This window comes from Colossoma macropomum, unplaced genomic scaffold, assembly GCF_904425465.1.
Source record: "Colossoma macropomum unplaced genomic scaffold, Colossoma_macropomum, whole genome shotgun sequence".
Taxonomy (NCBI): Eukaryota; Metazoa; Chordata; class Actinopteri; order Characiformes; family Serrasalmidae; genus Colossoma; species Colossoma macropomum.
Window position 1 is genome coordinate 356,469 of NW_023494910.1, and position 6,032 is coordinate 362,500.

Here is a 6,032-nt window from a genome sequence, read left to right on the forward strand (position 1 = left end):
TCTTAAAACTCCAATTTCTCCAAATTTTGTTTGTAGAAACAATGTGTTTCTCAGGATTTTGACTGATTATGTCAAAATAATGTCTTTTTCTTGAGATTTTGGTAAGCAAATGTTTAAAGCTGAATATTTGACAGTTTCTGCATTTTAGCATCAGATAACACCCCCATTTTGCCCCCCCAACCCGCACCACACATACACACACATACACCCACACACACCGTCCAGAAAACCTGCTCCCCCACATTCCCTCAGAATCAGGTTCCATGCTGGAGGGTGTTTCTCCTCTGTGTTTGGTAAAACTTACAACTGAAGCTATTTAGTGAATTCTTTACTCACTATTCATCCAAACACTATTACAGCCAATAAGAGCAGCAGGATGTAAACTAGAGCACTATGATGATGTGTCAACTGAAGAGCTCACTAAAATCACGTAAGTTAATTAGGATGCAAATGCTAATGTTATTAGCATTTATGCTAGCCATGAAAACTGTTTTACACACTCAACAAAGAAAAATATACCTTTGATTAATTCTTTACACAGGGGGACAGTGGGTAGCGCTGTCTCCTCACAGGAAGGGCTTGAGTTTGATTCCCTGGCTGGGCGACCGGTGTTCTTTGTTCTTTTTCTATGTGGAGCCCTTGGGTTTTCTCCGAGTACTGACTCTAAATGTAGGTATTGTGATATAAACTGAGTCTGTTTTACAGTTTCTCGTTAGGTTGAATGAATAACTGACTCAAAATGTAGGTATTGTGATATAAACTGAGTCCGTTATACAGTTTCTCGTTAGGTTGAATGAATAACTGACTCTAAATGTAGGTATTGTGATATAAACTGAGTCTGTTCTACAGTTTCTCGTTAGGCTGAATGAATAACTGACTCTAAATGTAGGTATTGTGATATAAACTGGGTCTGTTCTACAGTTTCTCATTAGGTTGAATGAATAACTGACTCTAAATGTAGGTATTGTGATATAAACCGAGTCCGTTATACAGTTTCTCGTTAGGTTGAATGAATAACTGACTCTAAATGTAGGTATTGTGATATAAACCGAGTCCATTCTACAGTTTCTCGTTAGGCTGAGTTCAGTTTCTGCTCTGAAGGTTAAATTAGCTGCACAACTCAATACGATTGATGATCTGTAGACTGTTTAATGAAGGAGAGACTGAAGATATTTAGTGTTCCAGACTGAATTTCTCTGCTTTTCTCACTCTGTTGAGTTCTGTCTCAGGGCTGGTTGGGAGTTTTGAACTGAGGATTGTCAATTATGCGCTTCTATTAGAATATTAGGCCACACCCACACAGTTCTTAGACCTGATCAGCAGTTATTAAACAGTGTTTTATTATATTTCTATCCTCTTTTTGTCATTCAGACTTTGCTGGATATTTAATGAAGCTCTGATTTTAAACATTGTTATTGTTTTACACCGAGTTCTCTGATACTTTAAGGGTGCTGGACCCTGGAGGACAGTGAGGAAGAAGGCCGGATTAAGGGTATCCTCCTCACTCCAAAGGTCCAGTTCACTGGTCATTTCTTCAAGATTTTCTAGCTCTGTAGAAGCAGGAAAGTCACCACACTCAGTTTTATGTGGAAACTACACAACTCAGTCTCTGTATTGTTCAATCATTTAATAGAATGTTTTCTTTTTGATCTCGTCATAAACAAAAACAAAAACAAAAACATGGCAGCTGGACAGACAGACGCTCTACGCCTGAAAGACCAAATCAAACACTGTTTCTGATTGATCCTGTATTTATTTCAGAGATGTTTCTCTATGTGCTTCCAGAAACAGCAAAGATAAGCTCCATAATAGACATAATAATGTGGATAAATATCTAGTTAGAAGTGTAACAGTTTTACATTTTTATAATCATTAATCATAAATCATTATAATGATCAATCTGGAACTAAGCAGATCAGTGTTTAATGATGGGGAACATATACAGACAGGTAAAAGGCCCAAATCTGCTCCTCTTCCTATAAACAGCTCAGAGACGTGTTCTGAAACTAAGCTGACAGTTTTCCATTAAAGAGAACAATTACAGACAGAATAATGTGTCCAGCTCTGCTGAGAGAAGCTCCATTATGAATGTCATTCATGTTCATTACATACCTGGTTTAATAAAGCTACACTACAATTATTATTATTATTAAGTGTTTAATTAAGGGGAGCATTTATAATCAGTTAAAGTGTCTTTTCCAAATCTGTTCCCCTCCTAATTACAGCTAAGAGACGCTCCAATATGGAGGATTTATATTCTAGAATTATTCTAGAAGCTGATGGTTCTGAACATCATTTGTTTGGATAAAATATGTAGTAATTTTAAACAATAATAAACCTCTTATTATTCTGTGAATTATTCTTAAACATTAGAGCTTTTAGCTGTATTTGGGCCAAAGGAACAGACTAAGAACAGCTTTTTACCTTTTTACCTTCTCTTAATGCCCATAATTTAACTCTGATCTTCTCAGTTCTAAAGTACCTGCTAGAGCATCATAGATTATTATGACTCTATATTTCATCACATGTACAGTGTCCCTTACTGGGTGTCTCTCAGAATGTGTTTCATAGGACAAACAGATCTGCAGAGGACATTTCGACTGAGGAACAATATTTCCCCTAAAAACTGTTTTAACAACAACAGATCCAGTAATAATATGTTTGTGTTAGTCAATAATGTAATATTTATTAAAATGTGCTCCACACAGGGGATCAAGGGTAAGTTCACACTCGTAAACTGAGGCTCATGCCCTAAAAAACAATGCCTCACTTCACGTGACGCTCATCCAGAGTCAACTGCAACAGCCACTCACTTAACCTCTTTCTCCAGTTCATCGTGCTGCTTTCTTCTGTTTATAACTGGTTTAAATCTGAGAGGTTACTATTTTAGAAAGACAGTGAAAGTGGAACTTATCAGTCTGGTTTCTGCTTTTAAACAGTTCTGAAAGATAAAACAAGACTCACAGTATTACAGCTCATACTATGACTCTCACAGAATACTACAGCTCATTCAGAGTTGAGTCGGATTGATGTTTGCATCACATGAATTCTGATCTGGTTGTTCAGACGGAGTCGCATTACCACAATTCGGATACACATTGGATTTTAATGTCAGATGCAATATGTTTTTTGTTTTTTTCCCGTTTACACTGCCACACATGGTATCAGCTGGTACCAGATGTTGGTATCTGTAAAGAGTAAGAGTACAAGTAATTGGTATCGATGAAGCCCTACTACAGACTGCAGTTACATTGAACCCCTGGGTTTTACAAAGAATTTAGGTCATTTTGAATAATCTTTGCTTAAAATTCTGAAAAAATCCAGTTTCATTAAAAATAAGGCAGCTTTTAAAATTCTATAAAACATTGAGGTCAAGATGTTATCATGGACTCCACTGCAGTGTTGAAAAACACCTCCCCAGATACACATGGAATAAGTTTGTGTAATTTTACTGTTTCAGTTTCGAATAACATTTTCCCAAATGGCAAAATAAATCAGGTTTTATTACATAGTGTATTTAGGTTTTCATAAAATATTCAAATCAAGCTTTTAACAGGGAACTCCACTGCAGTACCACATTCAGACTGTGAGATTACATGAATCTCAGTCTCTTTGTACCCGACTTTGTACCAGGGTAGTCTTCTGCTAACAGTTTGATTCCTTTCATTTATAGAATTTTTAACATGGGCATATATGTATTTAACTTTCCCAAGCAATGCAGACGTCTTGTTCAGAATTTAAATAGCAAAATAAAATGTAGCTCATAACCCGTGTGGGTCAGAAAGTGTGTTTAAACACTGCAGTGGAGGTTTTTGATAACAGGGTCATTTTCTTCCTTTGTTGGAGTTGTGTTTAAGTTGGCTGTTTAATTTTTATGGCATATTAAATGCTGCCATTCACCTCATGAAACAGTGATATTTCATGAATTTCACTGTGGACAAAACATGAAAACCAAACTCTGAACACTGTCAACAGGCGGATTGTAGCTGTGTTTGAAGCAGTGTTTAATTACACTTAAGACTAATAATCTTCAAAATCTGTGTTGAAAGAGAGTCGCGTACTGAAAGAAGGAGGAAGACACTTCCAGGTCATTGCAGTACAGTTCTGCTGTAGTCCGCGGTGCGCACATGAAATCCAAGCGTAGAGAGAGACCAGGCTCGGAATTTTTTACGAGAGAATGCAAAACATTTGAAGGGGAACAAAATGTCAGCACTGTTTTTAATTTATTTATTTTAAACATTCCCCCTAAGTGGCTCCGTACTGTTCTACAATCGTCATATTTCATACTCAACTTTAAGGCCACTATACATGCCAAAGAAACACCTTGAAGCTAAGAAGGCCCTCAGTACTTATCAACATTATTTAAATATCTGCAGTGCAGTGCCTCCAATCACATGTGAGGAATTCAGCCATGAAAAAGAGCCACAGGCACCTCCTGCACATTTGACTTATAAATCAAAGACTGCAACGTACCTTTAAGAAAGCTTTGTGTTTAGCTGCCCAGAATGGCTCGAACAGAGTGTAACAATGCTTTACATGAACTGATAAATGTGGAAAAATAACCGATTTGTTTAATTTGCAGGTGGAGAATACAGAGACGCCCTAATGGACTTCACCACTTTTTTCATTTTTTGTTCAGTCACTTGAATTGATTAATAATATTAGTAATAATAATAAACATTTATTAAATCCATTATGCTTTCATTGATTTTGCCTCAGTTTATGTCAGTATTATCATAGCGGTGGGGATTGTTTGAATGAGACTATCAGCAGTGAGTGGGAATGTGGATGGAGGGAAGGAAGTCAAGACTGGGAGGGATTAACATTAACTAGACTGAGGAAATGTCAATGAAATGTTAAAGTAACATTGAAAAATCTGAACTTTTGACGCTGAGCACTGCTGGCTGCACAGAAATATTGGGAAGATGTTTTAGGGCATGTTCTACTAACTTGCACCAGAGTGACCACAGTGCATTTAGGGCAGACACATCATCACATGATAAAGTGGTGAAAGACATTGTGCCTGTAGGACAACATTGGGTTTATTTGTTTCTTTCTTCATTCAAAACTAGAGATTTTTCACAGAGCTAATCTGATTTATACTGTATCTCACAGGGCATCATGGAAAAACCTAAATGAGTGCTGAGGAGGTAGTAAGACTGTTGTAGAAGCCATTCCATCAGATTCCTCATGCAGTGAAAGTGAGAGCAGTGAAAAGGATTATGGGGGAGATCAGGGCAGTTATGGAATCCAGGGAAATAAAAGCGACAGAGGTAGTGAAAGTGTCCAGGACAGTGGTCCAGCTATAAATGCACAAATTCTGTATAGCAAGCAGTTTCCACCTTGAAGGACTTCCGCTGCTCTGTGGTAACAGGTTTAGTGAAGCCCAGACGAATTCTAATGAAGACTAAAGACTGTAGCTGAGAGGAGAGCAAGACAGGCTGAGCTCCCTAACCACAAACAGAGGGGTAAAGAGTACTGAAAATCCCTACCCAAGTACAAGTACTGTTACTGTAGTGATCATTTACTCAAGTACAAGTAAAAGTATTAGTAAATAAAATTACTCCAGTAAGAGTAAATAAGTAGTTCATTAAAAACTACTCAAGTACTGAGTTACTTAGTAACTTTTTCGTATTTCCGCCGTCACAATCTGAACATATTTCTGAGCTACTCGGCTACATCACTGGAAATAATCTGTACAGAAAAACACTAAAGCTAAAGTTCTGAGAGCTGAGACTGATCACAGTTCGCTCTGCTAGAGCACATCTACACACCTTTCTGTGAACTGAGTAAGGAACAGGGTTACATTACACTGCATGCATTTCATGGTTAGATGATTATATAAAACTTAGTTTATCTGTTTCCAATAAAGTATTTTAGAATCGCTGAAAGACTGTCTGGAGGTTGTTACTGTTTAATTAAGTTCATTTAAAAGAAATTAACAGTCAAAATTATGAGTCGATCACACCTAGTGTGCTTAATTAATAATGTAATTTTAGTGATTTTAGAGCTGCCCATCAGCTCCCTGGACT